Raw genomic sequence first — 17,670 nt, forward strand, 5'->3', positions numbered from 1 at the left:
CTGAGGCTAAGGGCAGTTATTTGGTTCCAGCCAAGGGACCTCGCTCCTTCACCCCAAGGCATTGCTCATCTGTCACCATGAGAGTGACCCCATGACATAAGACTTTTGGGGTCAAGATGCAAACGTAAGCAGAAGCAAGGAGTGTCATGTGACCCCTCTAAGAGCTCCTCCCACTCCTCCCCCAATCTGGGGGTGTTTTATCCTCATCGATCTGCCTCAGGAATGGATCTGAAAAATGGGGGAAAGTTCTGGGGCAGAGTGACCCATCCGGAAGTGGGTCATGTAACCCCTCCAAGAACTCACCTCAGTGGGGGTGGGCCTCATCCCCTTAGGAGCAACCAGAGAGGGGATTTCACCAGATAGGTGAAAGTGCCATGGTGGGGTGACCTGCCCATAAGAGGGGCCCATCACCCCTCCATGAAATCCCCCCACCGTCCTCTGCTAATCGATCAGGGTTTCACACTCACCCCTTAGGCCATCCCAGAAGGGAAACGTACCGATCAGAATAGGTAGTGCCCGAAGGCCTAGGCCAGAAGCCGCCGATCTCTGGAGCTCCATGTTTGCGTGACTGGCAGCATCGTCCTGGAAGTTGCAACCCAACACTGCGCGGAAGAAGCCGACTCGTTCCAAGGATGTGTTTTGCGGAAATCATGGCCTCGACCTTCGAGCTATATCTGTTCTGATTGGTACATGTTTCCTTCTGTGATGGCCCAAGGTGGGAGTGAAACCGTCGCCAATTGGTAGAGGGTGGTGTGAGGGCTTTTTAGATGGACCACGGGATCCTGTTGCGGGCAGGTCACTCCGCTACCTTACTTCCATGTTTGGTCAAATCCCCTCTCGGGGTGGTCCTACAGGGATGACGCCCACTTCAGTTGGTAGAGGACAGACGGAGGAGTTCTCAGAGGGGATACACAACCCCCTTCGAGATGGGTCACCCTGTCCCCGTTCATTCCCCGATTGGTCAAATCCAGTCTCCAGGTTGTAAAATGCTAGTTGCCCCTGCCAAATTTTAGTAAAAGAAGAGAAGAAAGGCATGTACCTTTTGCGTTATCTATAAGGTGGCCATCTTGGACTTGGGAAAAGAATGTGGTGACCTTTTGCCATCTATTATTTTGGGATGGGAAGCACACACCCACGCATGGATTGAATCCGCGTAGATAGGGTCTAACATCCAGGCAGAGACGACGCAAAGAGGGATAGGGAGGGGTTTTAGTTAGGTCTACTCACCCGTTCCTGTGTCCAGCATCGAAGTCCATCCCTAACGTCCAATGTCAAGAGAGCAGCAGCCATCCACCACTGTCCTTGCAAGAGAAGAGAGAGAACATCTAACTGTTTGGGAGAGTGGAGCATTTCCAGAGTTAAAGTTTTTGTTAATCTGCCCCTTCTCTGTCCTATCCTAGCCCTTTTCCCCATAGGAAATAAAGTCTTGTTTGTGTGGTTACCACTGCGTGGCCTTATTTTCTTGTGCTAAGGGAAGCTCCGATCGATGGGCTTTACAAAGGGGACCATGTGGGAAGAATTTACTTTAAGATTCCCCACGTCTTCTGAATGGGGTTTGGGTCCTGCCCTCTTTAAAGGAAGGAAAAATCCTTACAGGTGATCCCACGGGGGTGAAACCCACTGTGATTACTTAGTCATCTTTCCTATTCACCACGATGTGTGTGACCCTGTGTATCACAGGGAAGTAGCCCATGGGGCATTATGAATCCTCTGATTTCAAATGGACACTCGTGGATGAAGAAGGACAACTTTTCAAATCCAGTGTGCACCGAGATTGTATGAACACTGAACGTATTGAGTACAATGCTCTTATCTTTCATCTGTTCATTAAACAAAGCCAAAGGAGCAGGGTTGGGAGGCTAGGCACTGACTTCCCCAGGATCATTCCTCTCCTAGTAATTCCCATTACAAATCTCCAGTCAGGGAGGAGCCTGAGGAAGTGTGATCAGTGGAACTACCCAGCGCACCAGAGAAATCAGGGCCCTGAGCTGAGAAAAAACAAGCCTCAGCCAGTTCACATTCATTCACTGTCCTCAGCACAGAAACCCCAGAGGCACCTGAGGATTACTTGAAAGGGTTTGAGAGGGTTGGCTCTGCAGAGATAGAGCTGACGCCTATTACGGCTGGTAAATTCATGACAGAGTAGGAACAGGATGGAAAGATACAGGGACACAAATTCTCTGGTTAAGTCGAGTGTGTTTCAAAAACCTGACCCGTCGCCTGGCGCAAGGGCAGAGCTTGGGTTAAGAAGACGATCTAGGAGTTTTGTCCCTTTAGCCGTGGTGCACACAGAAGATGATGGTTTACAAAGTGATTGACAAGTGGGGGCGGTGGACGACTTCCCCGCTGACATGCTTATTGGGAATTATTTTTTTATGTGGCTCAAGGTGTGGAAGTGATCACCCGCAGCCAAAATGCATCTTTGTGTTGAGATCCCAGGGAGAAGGGGGGAAATCCCAGAAGCTACTAAGGGAGACAGAGACAGTCTCTCTGACACCCCGGCAGTAGAGGGAAGCGGCGTGTCTCCAGCAGCAAAGGCAGGTGCGGAGATGAACTCCTGCCGCGCAGCAGAAGGCAGCCTGCCCAGTGCCCTCAGAGACAAAGGGGTCGAAGAGGCACCTCTCACTGAACAAGCTGTTCCAATTGTTCACAGCCGGAGTTGTGCAGGTGAGGAAAGCATAGACCTGCCCTAGAGAGCACCAGGGATGGTGGCCTAGAGGGGGCTCCAGGAAAGGAAAACAGGGAAAGGCCTTTTGAAGAAGATGGAAAATGTCTAGGAAAGCTCCAGTGGGAGAGAACCAAAGCCCTGAGCAACCCTCTCAGCAGGTGAGTGTGGCCAGCAGCACCCTGGGGAAGTCATGTTGTTAGCGCAGGAACGTCCTCATGCTGGTCACTTGGGGATGGACGCCCCACCCAGAGGGGCTGACTCAATCTCTCCCTGCCCCCAACCAGGACCGGCTCTAAGTTTTTTGCCACCCCAAGCAAAAAAAATGTTGGCTGCCCCCTGTCCCAGCCTGGGCTCCTCGCCGCAACCCCCTGCTACCCCAGCCATGGGCTCTCCCCCCACACACACACCTCCTGCTGCCCCAGCCCTGGGCTCTCCCCCCATCACCTGCACCCTCGTTCCGCCCCAGCCCTGGGTCACTGGTAACTCGCTCCCAGGGCGGGTCATTCAGCAGGAATTTTGGATGTGCACAAAACACAGACAGGACTGGTTCCCATATGGTTACAGAGCTGCAGTAAAGTGGAACAATTTTCAGCTTGTGTGATTGGAGGATACCTGGATGCATATTATAAGCCTGTCCTCCATAAATGAGGAAAAGTTGAGGTGCCTTTATTATTCTTTTGTTCCACTCTTTCTTTCTATGGGGAATTTGCCAATGCAATATCACTGTCTTCCTTTTAAACAAACAAACAAACAAAAGGCAATGGCTGTTGAAAACAGCAATTCCAGTCCTAATAACCACTGGGAAGCAGTTCTTGCTCAATTTTATCCTACTTTTCCTACAGCATGTCACGGTGCATCAGCATATTTGATTTGGGAGAATTGACGTAACAGCTGCCCAAACTGAGCTTGAGCACTCCTGAATTCTGAGGTGCTCAAATCGGGAAGGCAGGTGCTGAGGGTGGGGGCTGTGGCTCCATGGGGGAGCACGGCAGCATGTATGCAGCAGCGTGTCCAGTGGTGAGCTGCAGCCGGTTCGCACTGGTTCGCGGGAACCGGTTGTTAAATTTAGAAGCCCTTTTAGAACCGGTTGTCCCATGTGGGACAACCGGTTCTAAAAGGGCATTTAAATTTAACAAGCGCTCCCTGCTGCAGCCCCAGCTCACCTCAGCTCTGCCTCCACCTCCTCCCATGAATGCTCTGCCCTGCTTCTCCTCCCCCCCTGCTTCCCGTGAATCAGCTGTTCGCGCGGGAAGCCTGGGAGGGCTGAGAAGCAAGCAGGCTTCCCGCTCAGGCCCAGGAAGACGAAGCTGAGGTAGGGATAGAGGGAATGAGGAGGGCCGTGCGCCCTGGCCGTGGTTCTGCCCGGCCCCGGCTGCCCGGCTCCGCCCGTAGCCCTGCCCGGCCCCACATCCCTGGCCGCCCAGCTCTTGCTGTGGTGCGACACAGCCTGGCTCCAGTAGTGTGGGTCCGGGCACAGTGGCAGCCACAACCCCACCTATCCAGATGCCCGGCTCCGGACACGGCCCCCCAACTCCGGCCCGGCTCCTGCTGTGGTGCCACGCGGCCAGGCTCCAGCAGCGCAGGTCCGGGTGCGGCGGCAGCCCTGGATGCCCGGCTCCGGATCCGGCTGCGTGGCTCTGGCCACGGCCCTCTGGCTCTGGCCGCGGCCCTACCTGGCTCCGTCCGGCCGCCTGGCTCCCGCCACATCCTCCGGCCCCACATCTCCGGGCTCCAGCCGCGCAACTCCTGTCCCGGCCCCATGTCCCCGGGCTCCCGACTCCGGCCGCGGCCGGACTGTAGCGCCACCAGCCATGTCCCGGCAGCGCGGTAAGGGGGCAGGGAGGGGGTGTTGGAGAGAGGGTAGCGGAGTTCGGGGGTAGGGGCCGTGGATAGGGGTTGGGGGGGTCAGAGGGCAGGGAACAGGGGGATTGAATAGGGGCAAGGGTTCCGGTGGGGCAGTCAGAAAGGAGCAGGGATTGGATGGGGTGGTGGGGGGCAGTCAGGGGTAGGGATTGCAGGGACAGTCAGGGGACAGAGAGAAGGGGTGGTTGGATGGGACAGGGGTCCCGGGGGGCCATCAGGAATGAGAGAAGAGGTTGGATGGGGCAGCAGGGGGCAGTCAGGATACAGGGAAGGGGGGTGGATGGTGCAGGGGTCCCTGGGGTGGGGGGGCATCAAGGAATGCAGGGGGTTGGAGAAGGGGCAGGTGGTTCGGGGGGGCAGTCAGGGGCAGGGAGAAGGGGAGGTTAGATGGGTCAGAGGTTGGGGGGGGCAGTCAGGGGACAGGGAGCGGTTGGATAGGCATGGGAGTCCCAGGGGTTTGTCAGGGGACAGGTAGGGGGTGGGGTCCTGGGGGAAAGTTGGGGGGGTCTCAGGAGGGGGCAGTTGGGGACAGGGAGCAGGGGCGCTTGGATAGGGGCTGGGGTCCTGGGGGGCAGTTGGGGGCAGGGGTCCCAGGAGGGGGCAGGCAGGGGACAGGGAGCTTGGGGGGGTTTCTGTGGGGGGCAGTCGGAGGGAGTGGATGGTGGCAGGGTGGGGCTTCCCTCCACCCCCAGGGAGTGTCCTGCCTTTTGAATGTTAAAATATGGTTCCCTCCCCTTCACAGTGCAGCTCTCCACTCACAGCTGCAGCATGAGGTCTCCCCGCCTTCCTTTCCAGTTGGTAGTGGCCAAGGGAATGCTGGGAAATGTAGTTCTTTCCCTGCTCCAGGGCTGGCTCTCTAGGCAGGGAGCTAACCAAGGAACTACAGCTCCCAGGGGCCCCTGTTGGTTCTCAGCTCCCAGGCTGGATCCCTGCCGCCCCTGCAAACGGGCTGCCCCAAGCAGGTGCTTGCTTTGCTGGTGCCTAGAGCTGCCCCTGCCCCCAACGCTCCCCCAGGCCACCAGCCAGGGACTCAGCCTCAGAGAGTGAACTGTGCAGCTGCCCTTTCAGGGGAAAGCAGTCACACAGCCCACCCCTCGGGGACACGGGGTGGTGGGAGACGGGCTCTCCCTCCAGGCCCCAGGGCATATGTCCTGTTTTACCCTGCTGGGCTCAGGCACAGCTGAGCCCCAGGGGGAGCGGGAGTTGGGATTCACCAGGACATCCATTTTGACATACTTGTGGAAAAGGACGGTATCTCTTTAAGGTAAAATTCAACCCCTGCCTCTGTAGCAGGCAAGGATTTGAATCCAAGGAGCCTTCAGGCTGAACATGCGTGTGTGTGAAGATGGAAATGAACCGGCTGGCTGGGGGCGGGGGGTGTCTTCCCCTTGCCTGGCAGCACAAAGGAAGCGGTGGAAAGATTGCTGCTGGGGCCAGGGACACCTGGACAGAGGGAGGATTTTCTTAACCTCCAGACCCACGTCACAGCCCTTCAGGAAAGGGGGCTGGAGAAGGACTCAGTCCTGGGGGTGAGGGCATCAGGTTGACCCCAAGACAGGAGATGGGCTTCTTGAATATGTGCAGCCCTGGGGTTGGGAGACAGCTCCAGACAGGGCCTGCCAATGTGCAGGAGCCCCCTGCATCCTCCCCTCACCAGAGTCTGCGACACCCAGGGCCGTCCCCCACCTGCTGTCCCGGTGCGGCTCCTTCAAACTCAGCAGTTTTATCTTTGAACTTTTTTTTCTCCACTCCCCGAGGACCAAGCCCCAGCACCTGTCTCTTAAGGAGGCCTCTTAACTGCTTCTGACTCCAAACCCTGTTGTACCACTTTGTCCTTAACCGCCCCCGACTCCAATCCGCAAGCCTTCAGCAGCCCTCAAGCTGCTGGAGCAGCACCAAACTGAAGTGCCTCCCTTCCCTGGAAGGCATCCTGTCCCCATAGAACCTTCTTCCGCTCCCCATGTACCAGGGAGGGTGGGCTCCTCACCCACCCCCCATCCCTCTGGGTCCCCTAACACTGCCCCCATTTCCTTCTTAATCTCATCCCAGGTTGACCCCCTAACTGGAATGGGCCCTGATTCTTCTGTATCCCTTAATCCAAAATATCCATTGACCCGGCTTGCCAGAACCCACAACTCCCATCACCAGAGTCTGCCAGAATAACCCCTCCAAGCAGCTGTGCACCCTGTTGGGGAGGGGGACTGTAGGGGGGTGCTTACCCCACTCCTGCCCTGAAGGGCTTCAAACAGCCCTGGGAGAGGCCTGGGGCAGGGAAAGCAGCTACCTGGCTGATTGGGGAAGCAGCCGCAGCTGGGCCACACCCCAATCAGGCCTCAGCTGGCCCTAGAGAGGAGGCTGGGAGCCAGGAGCTCAACAGTCTCTCTCTGTGTGCAGGGATCTTTGGCCGCTGCTAGGGCCCCGGGCTGGGACGCAGTGGAGTGGGAGGGCCTGCGTCCCCCTGCCACCCAATTCCTGGATGGCAGACTCCCCCTCTCCCTGGCCTGAGGAGGCTGGAGCCTATGGTTACTGCTCAGCCCTGCCTGAGGGCCTGAGCCCCTGACTCAGTGTTTGCTGTCCCATCCTAACCTAGGGCCTGGGCTTAATACTATGGTTACTGCTCAGCCCTGCCTGAGGGCCTGAGCTCCTCCCTTAGCGGTGTTGCCCTGCCCTGAGCCAGGGCCGGGCTAACCTCATTTGTGCCAGTGACAGCAAGGGCTACCAAGGGAGACCCCACGGACAGACTAATTCCCTGCGACCAACTGTGTGTAGTGAGCCGGTGTGGCTCCCCACCGCCTTGGAGAGGGTCGAGCCCCGGCCAACTCTTGTACAATGGACTTTCAGCCTCTGTCCCTGTGGCGAGGGGGAGGCATTGGGTCATTGCCCTGGGGGAGCTGCTGGGTGAGGGAGGCGATTCGCCTGCTCACAGACCCAATGGGCTAGTTTTACTTTGGTTATTATAGCTGAAAAGTCATGGAAGATTGGAGAGATTCCAGCAGACTGGAAAAGGGCAAATGTCGTTCCCATCTATAAAAAGGGAAATAAGGACAAGCCAGGCAGTTACAGACCAGTCAGCTTAACTTCTGCACCAGGGAAGATAATGGAGCAAACAATTAAGGAATCCATCTGAAAACATCTAGAAGATAATAAGGTGATAAGCAATAGCCAGCATGGATTTATCAAGAACAAATCATGTCAAACCAGCCCCTGATAACTTTCTTTGACTGGGTAACATACCTTGTGGATGGGGAGAAGCGGCAGATATGCTATATCTGGACTTTAGTAAGGCTTTCAATACAGTCTCACATGACCTTCTCATTAACAAACTAGGGAAATACAACCTAGATAGAGCTACTCTAAGGTGGGTGCATAACTGGTTGGAAAACTGTTCCCAGAGAGTAGTTATCAGGGGTTCACAGTCGGGCTGGAAGGGCATAACGAGTGGGGTCCCACCATGCTCAGCTCTGGGTCCGGTTCTGTTCAATATCTTCATCCCTGATTTAGATCGTGGCATAGAGAGTACCCTTACAAAGTTTCAGACGATACAAAGCTGGGAGGAGTTGCAAGTGCTTAGGAGGATAGGATGAACATTCAAAATAATCTGGACAAACTGGAGAAATGGTCTGAGGTAAATAGGATAAAATTCAATAAGGACAAATGCAAAGTGCTCCACGTAGGAAGGAACAATCAGTTGCACACATACAGAACGGGAAATGACTGCCTAGGAAGGAGCACTGCGGAAAGGATCCAAGGGTCATAGTGTACCACAAGCTAAATAACAGTCAACAGTGTAATGCTGTTGAAAAGAAGCCAACATCATTCTGGGATGTATTAGTAGGAGTGTTGAAATCAAGACACGAGAAGTCATTCTTCCACTCTACTCCACGCTGATTAGGCCTCAGCTGGATTATTGTGTCCAGTTCTGGGCATCACATTTCTGGAAAGATGAGAACAAATTGGAGAAAGTCCAGAGAAGAGCAACAAAAAGTCTAAAAAACGTGACCTATGAGGAAAGATTGAAAGAATTGGATTTGTTTAGTCTAGAGAAGAGAAGACTGAGAGGGGATATAACAGTTTTCAAGTACCTAAAAGGTTGTTACAAGGAGGAGGAAGAAAAATTATTCTTCTTATCCTCTGAGGCTAGGACAAGGAGCAATGGTCTTAAATTGCAGCAAGGGAGATTTAGGATGGACATTAGGAAAAACTTCCTAACAGTCAGGATGGTTCAGCACTGGAATAAATTGCCTAGGGAGGTTGTGGAATCTCCATCATTGGAGATTTTTAAGAGCAGGTTAGGCAAACACCTGTCAGAGATTATCTATATAGTACTTAGTCTTGCCTTGAGTGCAGGCGACTGGACTCGATGACCTCTTGGGGTCCTTCCAGTCCTATGATTCTATGATTGGATGATCCAAAGGTCTCTTCTCGCCTTAACGTCTACAAATCTCTGCAAAACTAAGTGTGGCACATTGAGAGCCTCTGATGTTTTCATGTGTCGCCTGCTTGATCCCCAGCACTAACCCTGAGTGCGTGGGGGTGTCACAGGGAGAGCAGCTCAAACATGCAAAGGGGCTGGCCAGGGGCAGGACATTAGCCCTGCAGGGCAGGGGTGGGTGAGGCGGTGACATCACAAGGGCCTTGTGCAGCACCTCAGCTGATTGGTGAAAGGAGGTTGGGAGGCGGTGACCTCACAGAGCGTCCATGACAACAGCCAGGTAGGACAGGCTGCAGGGCTGGGGAGATCTCAGAGACCCCCGGGGCTTTGCTGCGGAGAGTCTCCTTCTTTAGGTCTCTCCTTGAGGCCTGAGAGAGGATTCTGGGTCAGGCCTGTGAGCGCGAGGAGGAGCCTCCTTGGAGTTTTCCCCTTTCCCACGGCTAATTGAGCGAGAAGACAGACATCCCTGTGGAGCAGGTAAGAGCCCCAGAGAGGTTTGGTACCTGGGCAGCCTGACCCACCTGGTGCTGGCCAAATTCAAGGTGTGGAAAACACTAGGTTAAGGTGGGAGAATTTCCCCCGCATGCACCTTAAGCCATTGTCCCTCAGAATTCCTGGGGACATTGGGGTTCGTCAGTTTTGGTTTCCCTTTTCTCTGCTTCCCTCCCTCCACTGCTCTCTAGCCCTCGCTGCGTTGTGGGATGCCCTCACAGAGCGATGGGGCAGGAAGGCTGCTCGGAGAGTGATCCCCACAGGTGACCTGAGCCATCCCTGGGCCGTCTGGGGGAAAATATCAGTTTCCCACCCCTCAGAGTCTCCGTGTGATTGGCTGAGCTGGCGGCTAAAGCTCTCCCCTTTCGACACCTTCAGCTTCCCTGACAGCTTTGGGAGTTTAACAGGCTGTGGGTCTCCTGCTGCTGCAGCAACAGAGAGCTCCTGTCCCCAGGAGCCCCTCCTGGCCACTGAGTCCTGATGGCCTTTGAGCAGGGCAGGCCATCCTCTCTGTCGTGGGGCGCCCCAGACTGGGCCATCCAGCAGCCACAGGAGAAATCGCCAGCTTGTGGACCCATGTGCACTGGTGGTTTGGTTATTATGGAAAGCTGGAGCCTGAAGCCGGCCAAGATCCTGCTCCTTATTTTTAGCTTCTAGACTTCCTCATTCATCTAGTGGGAGAGGACGGCTTTCAAGGTCCTGGCTTGGAGCCTTGCTAATGGTCGTGTGTTCCATGGATCCCCTGCTACATGGCATGAAAAGACTCCCCAGGTGGGTGAATTACTGCAGGATTTTGTCTCTGGAGACCTAGCTCCTGTCCCTGTCTCCCTGGCTGGCCCATGAGTGTCTGAGAGGGGAGCCGGTGAGTTGTTGAGTGGGCAGGACACACCCAGCGATTGCCAGAGCAGATCCTTGTTGGAATCCCAGAAAAGGGGTGGGGTTTGCCCAGTGCCACCACAAGTCGGGGAGCAGACTCCCCGTCCTCTTCCAGGGGCCTATTGGGTGAGGCCATAGGTGGTGAGTTATATGGGCCTGTGGTGGGGGGCACCAGGAATATTCCTGGACCAGGGGCCTGGCTCCAGCAAAGTTTGGGGCCAGGTCTCTCCCCTGGCCCCACCTGCCAACCCGTGCAACCCCCAACCCTGGGTGATTGAAAATGTCCCCATTGCCACCACCGGCAGTATGGCAGGCATTTTAAAAGCACTGCCAGGGAGGGGGCTAAGCACCTCCACTGGACCCTTCCCTCTCCCTACTTCACCTGCCATAAAAGTCCAGAGAATTTTACCCGGTGAGTCCTAGATGGACCCCAGCACCGTAGGGTTGAACTAGGACAGATCACTCAGAAAGTCATTGAGTTTGGATGTAAAGATGTGAAATGCTGTGGGGCCAGGGGAGGGGACTGGCCTGTCTTTCAAGCTTAAATTGTGCAATTTCTACACCTAAGCATGAAACTCCGGTCTGCACTGGCCACGAATTAAGCCCAGGCCTGCTGTACGGGAGACAAGAATTCTCCCGCAGACCCAGAACGTGTGCAAAATATAACAAAGTGACTGTGCACTATGGGCCCTGCCCGCTGCCAGAGCCCCTCAGCAAATGTGAAAAATCGGGACGGGGGTGGGGGGTAATAGGAGCCTATACAAGAAAAGGACCCAAAAATCAGGACTATCCCTATAAAATCGGGATATCTGGTAACCCTAGCCTTCAGCTACCTGAAAGGGGGGCGGGGGTCCGAAGAGGATGGAGCTCAGCTAATCTCAGTGGTGGCAGATGACAGAACAAGGAGCAATGGTCTCAAGTTGCTGTGTGGGAGGTCTAGGTTGGATATTAGGAAACACTATTTCACTAGTAGGGTGGTGAAGCACTGGAATGGGTTCCCTAGGGAGGTGGTGGAATCTCCTTCCTTAGAGGTTTTGAAGGCCCGGCTTGACAAAACCCTGGCCGGGATGATTTAGTTGGTGTTGGTCCTGCCATGGGCAGGGGGTTGGACTGGATGACCTCCTGAAGTCCTTTCCAACCCTCATTTTCTCTGAGTCTGTCAGTCCTTTGTCCATCCCCTCAGTAGGCACCAACTTCCCCTCTGGCCAGTGGGTGCTCAACTCCTGCTCTGCCTCAGGCCCCTCCCCTACTCCACCTCTTCCCCAAAGCACCGCCCCACCTTTTCCCTGGTCTGCCCCGCCGCACCCCCCAATCAACCGCTTCAGGGAAGAAATAGTAGAGGAAGCAATAGTGGATGGGGACCTGGAAGGCAGTGACCATGAGATGGTCGAGTTCAGGATCCTGACACAAGGAAGAAAGGAGAGCAGTAGAACAGAGACCCTGGACTTCAGAAAAGCAGACTTTGACTCCCTCGGGAAGCTGATGGGCAGGATCCCCTGGGAGAATAACATGGCGGGGAAAGGAGTCGAGGAAAGCTGGCTGTATTTTAAAGAATCCTTATTGAGGTTGCAGGAACAAACCATCCCGATGTGTAGGAAGAAAAGTAAATATGGCAGGCGACCAGCTTGGCTTAACAGTGAAAACACAAAAAAGCAGCTTACAAGAAGTGGAAGATTGGACAAATACAAATACCCTACAAAGACCTTGTGAGCTCTCCAAGTTCAGGATTGTTCTCTGCAGATGTGGAACCATTATGGCAGATGTCACTCAAGGCTTCCCATCTATTCTGACTGACAACTGGAAACAGGTCCCTCCCCAATCTCACTTTCTCCTGAATGATCTCATGAGATACAGACCAAAACTGATCCCTTCCTCTCTCCTCTGGGGAAGGATTTGGGAAAAATCAGATCCTGATAGGTTTGATCTCTCCTGCACATATTTTGGTTTGTTCATCCCTTTTCCATTCCTCTCTCTGAGATTCCTTTCTCTCCAGCATAGGGAGTGACCTATGTCTGGATTGTCTCTATCTGCCATCAGGTGATGGGATGGTGAGTGAGAATGAGGAGGAGAAACCCCAGCAGGAAGATGCTGAACAAGTAGAACCACGTGGAACATTATCAGGAAGATCCAAAGGGAATGTTTACGGGAGTTGTGCACTCCCAGAAAAAGCAAAAGCCTGTGAGACTCAGCACAGGCCAGAGGAAAACTTCAGTAGCCACTCAGACCTTATTACACGCAAGAGAATCAACCTGGAAGAGACATGCTACAGATGCCATAAGTGTGGGAAAAGCTTCAATCGGAGCTCAACTCTTCTCACACATTGGAGAACCCACACTGGAGAGAAACCCTACATGTGCTCTGAGTGCGGGAAAAGCTTCATTCGGAGCTCTGCCCTGATCACACATCGGAGAATCCACACAGGTGAGAAACCTTATGGATGCTCTGAGTGTGGGAAACACTTCAGTCAGAGGCCACACCTTACCACACATCAGACAATCCACACGGGCGAGAAACCTTATGAATGCTCTGAGTGTGGGAAACGCTTCATTGATAGTTCAACCCTCATCTCACATCATAGAATCCACACAGGAGAGACGCCTTACACATGCGCTGAATGCGGGAAAAGCTTCAATCAGAGCTCAAACCTTATCAAACATAGGAGAATCCACACAGGTGAGAAACCTCATGGATGCTCTGAGTGTGGGAAACACTTCATTCATCGTTCAGCCCTCATCTCACATCAGAGAATCCACACAGGAGAGAAGACCCACATATGCTCAGAGTGCGGGGAAAGCTTCAATCAGAACTCTACCCTGATTGCACATCAGAGAATCCACACAGGAGAGAGACCCTACACATGCTCTGAGTGTGGGAAAAGCTTCAATCAGAGCTCAAACCTTATTAAACATCAGAAAATCCACATGGGGTATGTCTACACTACTGGATTATTCCGATTTTACAGAGACCGATTTTTGGAAACATTGTATAAAGTCGAGTGCACGTGGCCACACTAAGCACATTAATTCAGCGGTGTGCATCCATGTACCGAAGCTAGCATCGAATTCTGGAGCGTTGCAATGTGGGTAGCTATCCCATAGTTCCCATAGTCTCCTCTGCCCATTGGAATTCTGGGTTGAGATACCAATGAATGATGGGGCAAAAACAGTGTCGCAGGTGATTCTGGGTAAATGTCATCAGACAATCCTCCCTCCGTGAAAGCAATGACAGACAATTATTTCACACCCTTTTCCCTGGATTGCCCAGGCAGATGCCATAGCACGGCAACCATGGAGCCCATTCAGCCTTTTTTCACTGTCACCGTATGTCTACTGGATGTTGCTAACAGATGCGGTACTGCAGCGCTACACAGCATCATCCCCTTGCCTTTTGCAAATTAGCCAAGAGGGTGACCAGCTCTACTGTACCGTCTGCTGCATTGCAAGTTGACAATGACTGTTACCAGTCATACTGTACCGTCTGCTGCTGTCATGGGTGCTCCTGGCCGGCCTCGGTGAGGTCAGCCGGGGGCGCATGGACAAAAATGGGAATGACTCCCGAGGTCATTCTCTTCTTCAAGTTTTGTCTAAAGGGAGAGTCAGTCCTGCCTAGAATATCAGGCAAGCCTACTAAAAAACCAGAGAGGCAAATGGCCGCTCCAGATCAGAGCCCCAGACATCCTGCAGAAATGATGAGCTGCATGCCATTCTAGGGGGTGCCCCTGCAACAACGCCACCCATTGCTTCCCTCCTCCCCCACCCCTCCTGGGCTACCGTGGTAGTTATCCCCCATTTGTGTGATGAAGTAATAAAGAATGCATGAATTTGAAACAACACTGACTTTATTGCCTCTGCAAGCAGAGATCAAAGGAGGGAGGGGAGGGCAGCCTCCAGCTGCTATGATATTCCAGGCAGGAGTGAATCTCCAGGAGACAAAACTTAAAGAAGAGAATGACCTGGGGAATCATTCTCATTTTCGCCCAGGCGCCCCCGGCCGACCTCACCGAGGCCGGCCAGGAGCAATCAGGGGACGACGATGACAGAGATCAGTCATGCTGCACCATCTGCAAGGGAAGGGAAGGGAAGGGAAGGGGATGCTGCTGTGTAGCGCTGCAGCACCGCATCTGCCAGCAGCATCCAGTAGACATACGGTGACATTGAAAAAAGGCGGGAAATAATTTTTTTCCCTTGGTTTCACAGAGGGAGGGTTGGGGGGCTGATGACATATACCCTGAACCACCCGCAACAATGTTTTTGACCCTTCAGGCTTTGGAAGCTCAGCCAAGAATTCAAATGGTTTTCGGACAGTGCGGGAACTGTGGGATAGCTACAGTCGTCAGTCGCTCCTCCCTCTGTGAGCGTCCATTTCATTCTTTGGCTTTCTGTTACGCTTGTCTCAGCTCCTTAAGTTTCACGCAGCACTGGGCCGAGTCCCTGTTGTGGCCTCTGTCCATCATGGCCTTGGAGATTTTTTCAAATGTTTTGGCATTTTGTCTTTTGGAACGGAGTTCTCGTAGAATAGATTCATCTCCCCATACAGAGATCAGATTCAGTATCTCCCGTACGGTCCATGATGGAGCTCTTTTTTGATTCTGGGACTGAATGGTCACCTGTGCTGATCAGTGCTCCACGCTGGGCAAATAGGAAATTAAATTCAAAAGTTCCTGGGGCTTTTCCTATCTACCTGGCCAGTGCATCCGAGTTCAGATTGCTGTCCAGAGCGGTCACAATGGTGCACTGTGGGATAGCTCCCGGAAGCCAATACCGTTAGATTGCAGCCACACTAACTCTAATTCGAAATGGCAATACCGATTTCAGCGCCACTCCCCTCATCAGGGAGGCGTGCAGCTATCGATATTAAGAGCCCTTTATATCAAAATAAAGGATTTCATTGTGTGGATGGGTGCAGCGTTAATTTGGTTTAAAACGCTGCTATATTCGAAATAAACTCGTAGTGTAGACCAGGAAGGAAGGAAAACCTTCAATCAGAGCTCAAGCCTTATTAGACATCAGAAAATTCACATGAGAGAGAACTGTAATAAATGCCTTGACTAGGGTTGGCCAAAGATTTTTTTTTTTAAATCACATTTGTTAATTCCCCACAAAGTGATCTTCACATCATCTTCACCGTGGTCTCTCAGCTCCTGCAGATGGGTTGCCTGCTTCTGCCTTTTGCAGCTGACCCTTCTTTGGGGTCAATCCTGCGTTCTTTTCTATCAACTTTTTTCCTTTTGAGTCGTAGGAGTGTGTGTCCCTCCAGCCATAATGTTCATCAGCTCCAGGTGGGGGGAGAGAGAGGTTTGATCCCAACAAGCTACACTGAGGCAAAAACTACCTGGGCCTTCCATCCACTAGGGCTGCACATGGCGTTGGCTGCTCAAGTTAGTGACCTTGGTGTAAAAAGACAGTTATAGTTGTAGTGCAGCTGCAGCCCAGGTGCAGTGGTTGGCATTAGCTTTCCCTTTGACCTGACCTAAACTCCATCACTTTTCCTAGTCTAAACAAACCCTGAGCATCACGGTTATACTGTTCCCCCATTTCAAAGCAATTGTTAGTCATCAACTAATTGTTTCGTTCCCAGTTGCTCTGATGTTGCTTCAGGTTGTGCTGAATTGTTACTACCACTTTTCTCACTTAAAATATATTGAACTATAACAAAGAGCTGGAACTGGGAGAGATAGCTCAGTGGTTTGAGCATTGGCCTGCTAAACCTAGGGTTGCGAGTTCAGCCTTTGAAGGGACGATTTGGGGCAAAAATCTGGGGATTGGTCCTGCTTTGAGCAGGGGGGTTGAATTCAATGACCTCTTGAGGTCCCTTCTAACCCTGATATTCTATGAACAGGGCAGGGATAGGGGAAAATGTCACTTCACCCTCTCTAACAACAGAAGAAGCTAGGGTAAGTCAGAGGGCTTCCCTATCACCATCCAAACCATTCAGTTGGGAAGGTCAATATATTTTCTAAAGGGCTGTGAAGAAGATTCCCTGGTAAATGACTTGGAACTAAGGTTAGGGGGGTTGTTACAGGAGTGGGTGGGTGAGATTCTGTGGCCTGCATTGTGCAGGAGGTCAGACTAGATGATCATAATGGTCCCTTCTGACCTTAAACTCTATGAGACTATAAGATACCCATGCATTTGGCCCCCAAAGCAGTTGTGGCCCAGGCCCTGCAGGAGGTTGCTCGTGAAGACATCTCCTTCCTAATCAGGTGCGGGTTGCCTGTTATTTGGGAAATGCAATTCCCATCTAGGTAGGGAAGGGGAAAATGGAAGTGATGTTTCTGTTCAGTCACCCCTGGGTGATGCTGCAAATATGTAGAAAATGAAATCTGTGTTGAATGTGATATAGCTGCAGAAAGAGACCTATTTTCCATAGATACCTGACATTTGGTGTTTTACAAGGATTCTAAGCCACACCTGAATTTAGTCCCTAATTTAAATCTGTGCCACCAGATTAAAGAAATAAAGGGCATATTTGGGGGAGGGGAGGAGTTATACTTCATTATTGCTACTGATCTTTTATGTGCTTGGTGAAGAATTCTACACCAGAGAAGTATAAAATTACTCCAAGAAAAGTCAAAGATTTGACAAGGACTCAGGTAGAAATTGCATGTACTAATGGTTGATTTTTTGCCCCAGTGATGGAAGCTATGGTGACCTGTGGCCCAGGTAAACTATTTTTAGAATGCTGCTCCCTAGTTAAGTGGCATTGGTCTCACTCCTAAAGGATGCCATTATTAAATTGGGAATAACTGTCTTTTACCATTTGGATCCAAAGTTTCATGAAGCACAGAGAGAAACATCTGATTGCTTCAGAGCCAATCCATGCCTATGGGTCCCAATCTGGCTGCCTTTTTGGACAAGAAGCAGTTCCATGCTGGGCAAATTATGGTAGCTAATGAGGGAATGTATCAGATTCCAAGTTCAGACTGCAGGATACATGAATGCTGAGTCCTGACTCTGTGGTTTGGTCTCTTAGTTTTGCTATTAAGTCTTATGCATTTGTATCACTTCTCCACCTGTTGCTACTCTGAAAGATTAGAAAATGTGATAATAGAACACAGGTGTTTTTTCTCATGATGCAGCCTTCCCACGTAGCGTGAGAGCCCTTCCACCTACACTTATGGGAGAAGACCCAGGGCGAAATGAACTCACATAAATGGAAGGCTCCTAGGTTATTGTAGAATGTGACTTCACACAAAACTCAATGGTGGAAATGGGAATTAAGAGAAAACTGCCCTATAGGTTTATATTTTGTAATCTTTGAATAAGTTGTTACCAGTGACAATGAAATTAAACATGAAGTTAATTAGTGTAAAGTAAGAGGCTGATTATGTGATAACTTT

The 17,670-nt window shown here is 52.1% G+C and overlaps 1 protein-coding gene across 1 annotated transcript in view; it reads left to right on the plus strand.

The window, feature by feature from the left end:
* Nucleotides 1-9,307: 9,307 nt before the first annotated feature.
* LOC123360601 (proto-oncogene vav-like) overlaps nucleotides 9,308-17,670 on the plus strand; it is a gene marked incomplete at its 3' end in the record, with an annotated part of 59,401 nt that continues 51,038 nt past the window's right edge. The window contains exon 1 of the mRNA XM_045001238.1: nucleotides 9,308-9,440. The remainder of the gene's footprint in view (nucleotides 9,441-17,670) is intronic.

The sequence above is a fragment of the Mauremys mutica genome, unplaced genomic scaffold (assembly GCF_020497125.1).
Source record: "Mauremys mutica isolate MM-2020 ecotype Southern unplaced genomic scaffold, ASM2049712v1 Super-Scaffold_100286, whole genome shotgun sequence".
Lineage (NCBI taxonomy): Eukaryota > Metazoa > Chordata > Testudines > Geoemydidae > Mauremys > Mauremys mutica.